General features: G+C 39.4%; 1 protein-coding gene across 2 annotated transcripts in view; it reads right to left on the bottom strand.

The window, feature by feature from the left end:
• PJA2 (praja ring finger 2, E3 ubiquitin protein ligase) overlaps nucleotides 1-10,245 on the bottom strand; it is a 36,834-nt gene extending 26,589 nt beyond the window's left edge. For both annotated transcript variants that reach the window (XM_009328709.1, XM_009328710.1), the window contains exon 1: nucleotides 9,893-10,245. The gene's annotated coding sequence lies outside the window, so the exon portion shown is untranslated. The remainder of the gene's footprint in view (nucleotides 1-9,892) is intronic.
• Nucleotides 10,246-10,400: the final 155 nt, after the last annotated feature.

Raw genomic sequence — 10,400 nt, 5'->3', positions numbered from 1 at the left:
GGTGGGGTGGGGGGGGAAGCAGTCCCAAGTGTTTTTCATCCCAAAGAGGGGATGGGGGGGGGTCATCATTTTCTGCAGAAAGTATTTAACTAGCTTTATTTTTTTTTCCCTTTTTTTTTCCCTTAAGATATGTAAAGTGAGCTTCAAATATCTCTCTAAGAAGTATTTTTTTCAATCTTTTAATAACTCATAACTTTTTCCACTCTTCCTCAAATTTTTCCCCGCATTCTTAGAAAACTTGTATGCATATTCTGGTTTCAATCTCACCAACATTTGACATAGAAGGAAAAACAAATCTCCTTTATCCTACTCAGCAGCATCCTACTGCTCTTTTTTCTTTTACACCTGTGAATTACAGAAACCATTTTCTTCCACAGCGCAAGAACAGGATCGCACATTCAAGGTTTGAAAAGGGAATGCATGTAATACTTACACAATTACAGTTTTCTAGGTTACCGTCTTAAAAAAAAAAATAATCTGCATTTACTCCCAAAGTGTATCAATGCACTTGGCTGTCAAATGGGTGAAAGTTAAAAACAACTCACATTCTTGATACCCTCTCCCTTACCTGACTAATTCTGAATCATAATGAAAGCATATCCCTGATCAACTCGGACAAAAGTTGCAGGTAAAAATATTCACATTATCTTTTAAACTGTATTATCCAATATTCTTTATCTGTAACCAATATTCTACATGTCTTTCTTTCCTGCAGGTATTGAAAGCTTCCAAGAGCAGATGAATTAAAAAGAAATCTGAATTAGAATGGAGAATTTTCAGTTTTCCAAGCACCACTGCTCAGAACGGTGGAGAGATTACTCCACTTCAGTTAACAGAAGAAAGGCATGGAATAATCCCAAAAAGGGAGAGAAAATATTTCAATAATTTAAAACAATACATTACTGTCAATTTCCCTCTTTTGCCACTATGGGCAGATTAACACTGAAATTCTTTAAATGTTTTATTATGCTCACAAGCTTCAAACTACATACATTGGCAAATTTCTACTCAAAACAATGAATATTCAGTTAGAACTTACAGCTTTCTGTGGTTTAGGTAAATCCCAGACAGCGAAGGTATTTCATGGTCTAAGCCCAGTAGGCAGCTAAGCACCACACAGCCACTCACTCAATTGCCCACCCAGTGGGACAGGGGAGAGAATCAGAAGGGTAAAAGTGAGAAAACTCGTGGGCTGAGATAAAGACAGTTTAATAATTTTTTAAAAAGGAAAAAAGAATAATGAGGAAAAGAAACAAAAGCAAGGAAAAAAGAGTGATACAAAAAAACCCCTAATCGCTCACCAGCAATTCACCTATGCCCAGACAGTTCCAAAGTAACGGCAGCCTGGCCAACCTTCCTTCCCCCCAAGTTTTATAGCTGAGCATGATGTCACATGGTATGGAATATTCCTTTGGCCAGTAGGGGTCAGCTGTCCCGGCTGTGTCCCCTCCCAACTTCTTGTGCCCCCCCAGCCTACTCGCTGGTGGGGAGGGGTGAGGAGCAGAAAAGGCCTTGACTGTCTAAGCACTGCTCAGCAGCAACTAAAACATCCCTGTGTTATCAATGCTGTTTTCAGCAAAAAAATCCAAAACATAGCCCCACACTAGCTCCTATGAAGAAATTTAACTCTATCCTAGCTGAAACTAGTACACCATATCATAAGCAAAAATTAAACATTTTTCTAAAGGATCAGATTTATTCACCCAAAATTTCCTTCTTCAAAGTCTTTGGTTTAGCAGTAACTTTAGGCTCCTCACTAGGATATTCGAGAACACAGTAGTGTTTATTTCCATAAGCAGGATCAACTCAGCTACATGCACATTGAAAAATGGAATATGCTTCAGGGATTTGTTTTTCAGGCATTAATTATTGTCTTTTCATTAACCTTCTGGGTCATTTTGTACTCTCCTTTGAGCTATAGATTCCCACTAAGTCAACATTTTTACTTAGTATAATTCCTTCTCTTTGTTTGAGGCTGAAAGTAGCCTGTCGTCCAAGTTCAATAAGCTGGCAGGCTGGCCTACCACTGAATTCACTTTAAATGAAAATAAACTACTTTTTTTTTTACCTCTCAGATTACAGAAAATTATTACTTTGTTAACGACTGAAACAGCAGCTAGTTGCACCTTCAAACAGATGGACCATTTTAGGTCTCTGGAATCTCAACAGTGCAAGCATGAATCAGGTATTTTTTCCACTGTGGGCCTAACTTTGGAAATACAGCATAGGCAATTAAAGATATCTGAATACCTTTGTGAATAAAGGAAAATCTTACTGCCACCTTGCCCACTTTAATGACAAAAATAATTCTGCATTTAACCCTATTTAGAGAGCTAATGGAAACATTAATCACAGAAAATTCATATTTTGTGAACTTCAAAAACACTGCTGGGCTTTTCACAATTACTTGCTAAGTCACTCCAAACTAAACTCATAACTGAAGTGTGCATGCACACTTGGTGTCAACATGTCTATACTTATACTACTAGCCTGACCCTATGAATTTTGATATAACCAGAATCAATGCTAGCGACAGTAAAATAGCGATACAAGACAGTCTCGTGACACTAAATATATACAGTACCAAAATTAGATACTGACACTTTTAAGACAGTTCACTCATCCTCTGCTCTGTACTGCCCTCACCCGTCCACAGCCCTCCCCACATGCCTTGCAGCCCTACCCCTAGAGTAAGGCAATCGCCGCCACAGGCTTTCAGCTCCAGCGGCAGGAAGAAGAGATCAGAACCAGACGGTGCTCCCTGCAGCAGCAGGGCTGCAAACCACAGCGGCAGTGCACAGCCAGTCATCTGGTAACAGGCAAGAAGAGGAAGGCTGCGCGTTCCCAGGGCTGAAAGGGAGGGGAAGGGTTTAGTTCCAGTGCACCCTTCCGCTGCAATTTTTATTACAGGCCAAATTCCCAGTCTGCAAGGAATATCAAATCAGCTCAAAGAGTAGCAAGAGATTGTTTTTTGGGAAGACAGAAGGAAGATGAGACCACCAAATAGATGCCGTCTCCCCTATATTTAGTAGCATTTTAATGTAAGATGCGTGGTGATATTGTATGAAGCATATTATTTGTGCTTAAAACATAAACGGTTAGTAACCGGCAAGAAAGAAGTTAGTAACCGTTTAGTAACCGGCAAGAGGACAGAAACTCTAAAATGCTGCTTCAGAAAAAAAGCTTTCCATTTCAACGGAAGAGCTCTGAAGATAAATTTGAAGCAGGCTTTATGTCTTTTTCTCCTTCTCCTTCCTGATGAATACAATTTGTCTTAGCTCAATGCTATACAAATGCTTGTCAGGCTACGTTAACATAACAGACATCCCTTGGAATTGCCTGAAAAGGTAATAAACAAATATATATATATATATATATAAACAAAAGACTACTAGCATCCACCTCCACACACACATATTTTGAAATGAAAGACCCCCAAAAGCAAGATCATTGCAAAATATTCTGATACTGATCTGAGTCTCTTCCCAAATACCAAAAGCGAGGGGTTGAATACCAGCAAGCTGATAGCAGCTTCCTTTCACTTCATTACTGAACAGTTTGTTTTGCATTTCCCCAAAAGTTTGCAGTTTTGTATGCATTTTGTGCCATAAATGCAAAACTGAGGTTCTGAAGTATTTCAATCCATTAAGCACACAAATATAAATAGTTCAATTTCTGCATTTATCAAAGCATTAGTCAGCATGCAGGCTAAAAGAAGCAAGCCTATTAGTATTTTGGACATTGTCTGCATACTCCTCATCTCAATTAATGACCTCCTATAATCAGCATATACAATTCACAACTCTATCCAAATTATGAAAATTTTTGCCAGACTTTAAAGGGAACAGGTGCTGGCACTATACAAACAATAGTGAATTCAAGTATATGCAGGAAAGTCTAAATGGTTGCTCTGAATGAAATGCATTAGATATATTCACAGGGCAATCAGTATTTAGTAAAGTCATGAAGAAAAATAGAGACACAAAATTGCTTCAAGTCCAGAACACTTTACAAGTGGAGCCCACTCATCACCTCCCATATATAGAGGTGTCTGAATGGGTGAGTTGCTACAAACCACCATCTTCGTACAGTTCCTTTCTATCCTTAGACATCCTCCTAGAGTTCAAGATCCTGCACAGTTCCTATTCCTTCATCCAGGCTCTTCTGACCAACACGGGTGCACAGAATCCCTCTACACAGATGTCTGCCACCTGTTCACTTCAGCCAAGGAGCCAGTTAGGCTGCATTGCTCTGATGCAGGTTCAGCTGTGGTTGTAACAGTTGGCTGTCAAGCTGTAAACTGGACTGAGTGAACTTACTCAGTTTCACCAAATCCCCTTCTCTGAAGGTCTAATTCTGTCTTTTTTTTCTTTTTAAAGCTCAGTAGATAGTTGCATTAGCACAGCTGAGGCGGTAGAACCGAGCCAGACGCAAGCAGCTTGAGGCAGGAATCAATACACAAACTCTGCTGCCGGAGTCCCTGTATCCTTGAGCCACTGACCCACTCTTCACTGGGCACTGATCTGTAACCACTCCAGTGCTGATTTTTAACTGTCCTCTGACCACCTAGCTGCTCCAACATTATACTCAACTTCTGCATTATTTCCAGTTTATTTGCACTGACTTGCTCCCATTTTAGCCCAGCTCTCATTACTTTCTTACCCAAAACTGTAAATAGTTTGAATGCATCACTTTCTTCTTCCTTGATTTTGATTCAACCCTGACTTTGGTAGGACATGCAAATCTGTCCTATCAACTGCCAGCTCTGGCTTACCACAATAACAGCTTTTCCAGTTTTTATCCTGACAAATAGCTTCAGCAGAAATTCCACATTAAATCTCAACTCAAGAGAGAGGGAAGATTAAGTAACTGAAGTACTAAAAGCTTTTAAAGACAAGGATGGTGTATGTGTCATGTACTAACCAATTAAGAACAAGTCCCACCCTTCCTTAGAAAGTTAGTTTTACAACTTTAAGAACAAAAAGCCTAACTTTGCCAGTAGCCCCTGTAGCAATGTGTTCTGTTAACACAGAACACTATTACAGGCTGCTAATCATCAGCTGAACCTTCGTATCTCTCTCCTTCCCCAGCATCACAAGTTTTCGTATTCTAAATATGTGTACTAAACTAAGGGCATGGAAGTAGTAGTTTTTACCTACTGCCTTTCAGAAGATATCCAGAAATTCAGTCCTTATTTTTAATAAAAGGTGTACTGGTAGTCTGTCTGCTTCTCTCCTTCCCACTCAACTTACTCATCCACTAAAAAAAAAAATGCCCCCCCCCCCCCCAATCTGTCCTCTTTTTCCTTTGCCTATGACTTTCACCATTTTGCACTTCTATTTCATTTCCAATTACAAACTTTCTATAGAAGGAAGCATCTGTATAGAGCTGAAAGACAGCAAGTAGAAGCCAGTACCAAACAAAACACCAAAACTTTTCTATAGTTTAAGCAGACAAGGTTCACTTTTACTTTTGTCAGTGCAGATGACCTCAACATACTTTAAAATTTAGAGCAGTCGCTTCCGTCCTCCCTGATAAACACAGCAAATAAGAGATGACAAGAGAATCCCAAGGTGGAAGTTCAGGTAGTCGAAAATCTGACATGATGGAGAGATACAATTCAGCAAACTCTCAGACCCAAAGACATTTTTGCATTGTTGTCTTTCATCTTACATAACTGTCTTTATTAAAGCAAAGTTAATCCAAAACATGGTAGCGGATAAGGATTCATTACAGAAAGTAGTGAAAAATCATTTTTTGGAAGTAATTTTTTTCCTGAAGAACAGCAAAACCTCACTGCTTTAAACTCTTTCTTTTCCTTTCATAAACAGAATTCTGTATCTTGGATACAAGGGTAACAAAAGCCTCTGATCCAACCGACAGACAGCAGAGCTCACCTGAAGTCAGTTGGGCCATCACAACTTTTAAATTTTAGAAACAGAATCTGAAGTGATTCTAATATACCTGTGAAGAAAGTGAGATCATTCTCAAAAAGAAGTGCAGGATATTATTGTCAGGTAGGAATAAACAACTGAGCAAATTACCAAAGGGGGAATAATCAGCAATGTGCAGCTAAGCAGAAGAGCAGAGAAGGATTATAGAGGACCACAAGTTACACACAAGTCAATACTTTCCCTCTGTTTTGGCAAACAGCAACATACAGAGCTGTATTAAGAATGAAGGCTGCAAGACAGGAAAAGTAATCCTTCTATCCTGATCGATGATGTTAAAATCAGATCTAGCACTCTGCATATAGTTTTAAGTACTATACTTCAAAAAAGATCACTCTTAAATGGCAGCAAGGAAGATTTCCCTGACACTTGGAAACAACACATGGAAATGACATTAGGGAAATGTTTCTACCAGTAAGAATATTGTATCACTTCAACAGATTGCCTGGGGAGGCTGAAGAATATCAATCAGCAATGCAGCCCAGAGAAAAGGTTTCCAACAACCTAGTGTAAGAATCACTGTGAGGAAAGGTTGAGAGAGAGGAAAAGCCCGACAGGATACCCTACCAGCCCCATGATCATTTCCCTAAACTAGCCCTCCAGAATTTCAGATATTTATTCTGCTCCCAGGGCTGGAATCACAATCATACATAATAACTATGTTAGGGTGGAAGGGAGAATCTGTGTGGTTTTCTTCCAAGCCCCCAGTGTGGAGAATATGATACAACCTACAATGTGACTCCCAATCACTATTTGCTTGTTTTCATATAACTTAGAAGACAAATCACAATTTCTCTACTAACCAACTTCCCTATTACTTTTACAAATTTATTTTTTTTAAATTTCTAAAAAGTTACACGATTGATATGCTGTATGAAACTGCACCAATTTTACTGGGTGTAGCACAAATACTTGATTATTTTTGTCATCTCCTTTTAAAAACAACCATTTTTCACTTAAAGCACCTTATTACAATTGTGGAAACATATTACAGATCCATTACCTAGGAGCCAATTTTTAGGCCTCAAAAATATTGTTGCAGATTGCTGACTCTGAGAACTCCTCAAAATCTTACACTACAGGTTTTTTTTAAGCTGTCGCCAAGCTACAAATGTCTTGTTCACTAAACATGTGATGAAGACACACCTATTTAAGATGTAAAGTCGACTACAGAGCCACTAAAACAGAAGGCGGGTTTTGCTATTGTTTTAAAATAATTTGGGTTATGGAAACTTCTCTCGACTGTTTCAGAAATTTCACCTCTGACACTAAGCTGATGGGGTAGGACATTTTGGTATAACTGGTTATCACTAATCTCCTGAGCAATCATCCACAATCCACCCTCAGGATCAGAAACATTTCTCTGTATTCTACTTTTCTATAGTACCAACTAGTTGCATCATTTCATACTCAAATCAGTTATCACCTTGGATTTTCTTTTCCCTGCTTAGCACCTAGCAGAGAGATACTGCCGATGTTACAGCAATACATAAAAACGACAGGGGATTTTAGCATCTGAACAACCGCCAACTTTTCAGGTCATGTTTTAATAATTGTAAGCACATATGAAAGGACGCACACATATGTGCCAGCTGGAATTCTCTCTGCTTCCACAGTCACATATTTAGTTACCTGAAATGCTGTATAAGGGTCTAGTATCAAAACATCACACTTGACATTAATCAAATTCAAAAAGCTGTTTTAAAACTATTCAGAATGATTAATACCATTGGCAGCAGAATTTCTGAATACTTTCTCCCACTGTGACACATAAGCATTCAGCAATTTATATAAGCACCCATTCTGTGATCCTTGCAGAGTATTCAACTCATTACTAAAAGCTCACTAATAATTACCTCCATTTCCCATATAAATGATAGCTCTGCTCCACAGATACCACAAAAACAGCCAGCCAGGTGTGGCCTATAAGAGAACCAAGGTTCTTGCAAGACCTGCTATATTTTACACTTTGACAACTCAAATAGGTGCCCCTATATTAAATATGTACAGCATTCCCCCAAGCATTTCAGGGTATTCCTGTGATAAACAGCATGAAGTGTGTTTCGTTCAAGTTCAGGCTATCAAACCCACAGAAGCTGAAGTTCCAATCACTGATAGAGAGTACCATCCTAAGCTCAGGTTAGCATGTCTTTTAAGGACATTCAAAGTACCACTTCTCCATGGATGGTCTAAACAGTATGCCACGGTTAGTTAGCATTCCCCTCCTCCAGTGGTTTGGGTTTACCTATATTTATCCCACATACAAAGTTGTTTCTGTAACTCGAACATTGTTTCGAGGTATTAACTGAAGTTTTTAAATACATTTGCCAACTGAAATGAATGCAAAGTAGACCTTGGGGACCTGTCCAAATACACTACTAAACATACAGATAAAAGACAGCTGAAGCTTCAGTATAACTCTGCAGTGGACTCTATGGATAGGGCTGTAAGTCTGATAAAAATGCAGCGGGATCATTAACGTATCAGTGAATAAATGAATTAGAACAAATTTGCTCCCCATACTTTGTTCAAAATATTATTCAGAAATACTAGGACAAACCTTCATTAAACTGTACATTTTATGCTTGCCACTGCAATTACATCCACAACTCCAATTACCTCAGATGCCAAACAAACACTGCTTACACTGCAAACTATAAGCCAGGGACTGTCTGCCTTACATTTGTATTGCCCTCAGTACAATGGGATTCTGGCCTCTACTGCTGTAGAGCACAGTAATACTTCTTGTTTTATTCAAGCCTTCCTGAGAGACGAAGAATCAAAACAAACACAACTCAACAAGTACTATGGGCCACGAGGGAGATTACTATGTAAAAATGGTAGCAATGCCAGCTTAACTTTTTGCTACAACTACCCATAACAGCATTTGCTGAATTAATCCAATACATTAGTATTTTTAATCTGCTATGCAAAACTGCTTTTGCAGAAGTAAACATCTTCACGGGAGCAGCTAACGTAACAAGGCAATAATTCATCAATGCGTCTTATTTTGATGAGGCTTTGATCAGTCAAGAACTTTTGCACACTACCTACACTGCATTGCAATTCACTGAGTTGGCAAAGGAAACAGAAAAAATAGACGTATTTCACAAAAGTTTCCTAATCCTGCATTTTAATGCAACTTCAAAACAATGATTTTTCTGAACAACTTTTTCCGGACATTTTACTTTTTTTAATGGGTGAGAAAGAACAGGAAATCAACTCTGTTCAAGTCTGACTCAGCTGCAAATAAACTTATTTTATTACATATATTTGCTTACACAAATTTAAATATGCATACTCCTAAATGAAGTTTACATCTATAAAGTACATATTCTTCATGATTTGTGCATTAACAGAGAATAGTAACAGTCTGACAGCACTCTTTATTGCTACAGGATATAATTTATTTTTTCTAGACACGGTGTAACAGAATTCTAATCAAAAATCATTCCTCTAAATTGCTTAACTGTGTATACAGACAAGTGCAAATCAAGAACCACACTGAAAGAATGAAGTGTCTGAACACATCAGAGTATAGAAAAACAACCTAAATGCAGTCTCTAAGCTTTCAGACACATCCTATAAAGTACTCAGCATTCAGTTATAATACCAACTTTTTATACCTTTGTGCACCATGCAGATTCACACGCTATGTAACCGACACATATTCTTCATAAAAAGTGTTAATTCACCAGTGGTATCCAGTCAAGCATATCTGCAGTGCACAATATTCTGAGAGAACTCAGTTCCACCACAGACAGCTCAGCTGAAGACAAGCAGTTCAAGTGAGCGTACTAAAGGTGCAACATCAAAGCACACACAGCAAACACCCTCAAGGAGGCTGTCATCCAGGTGCAAAACCTATCCTGCTCAGCGTAACTAGAGGTTAATGCATTTTTGCTTCTGTGTAAGAAAATGCATGCTTTTAGCTGATGCACCTTAATAAATCTCCTCTGGATTCCAGGCCCAAGACACATTCCTTCTGTCCCTGAATTCGGGGGTGGTTCAGCTCACTGCTGGCTCAGACCACCTCTCCTCCAGCAAACAGGTAGTGCGAGTGCTTCATAACTGAGTTCAAGCAAGGTCAAGTGGCTTACTTCAGAAGTGAGCCTGCTCACACCCATTTTTATTTTGCCTGAGGTAGCACAGCGAGAACCCAACCCGCCCAGCTGGCAGGGCTGCTCTCAGAGGCTTGCTGCGCAGGACGGGGAGCCCACGCCCGCCATCGCCGACAGCTCTCCGGCCTCAGCACCACGCAGCAGGCTCCCCATTCCGCCCCGGCATACCGAGTCACACTGTTTTAGGGGAAAAAAAACAAAACAAAACACCCAACCCCCCCAAAAAAATACAGAAAAAAAAAAAAACCCAAACAAAAAACTTCGAACTGAAGTCCTGCCCACGCCTGCTCTGTAGCTGCCTGCCCTGCCGGCTTTCCCCCCGGAGCAC

Source organism: Pygoscelis adeliae, unplaced genomic scaffold (assembly GCF_000699105.1).
Source record: "Pygoscelis adeliae isolate BGI_AS28 unplaced genomic scaffold, ASM69910v1 Scaffold16, whole genome shotgun sequence".
Taxonomy (NCBI): Eukaryota; Metazoa; Chordata; class Aves; order Sphenisciformes; family Spheniscidae; genus Pygoscelis; species Pygoscelis adeliae.
The sequence above is the reverse complement of the archived record's forward strand: the minus strand, read 5'-3'. Positions and strand labels throughout refer to the sequence as shown.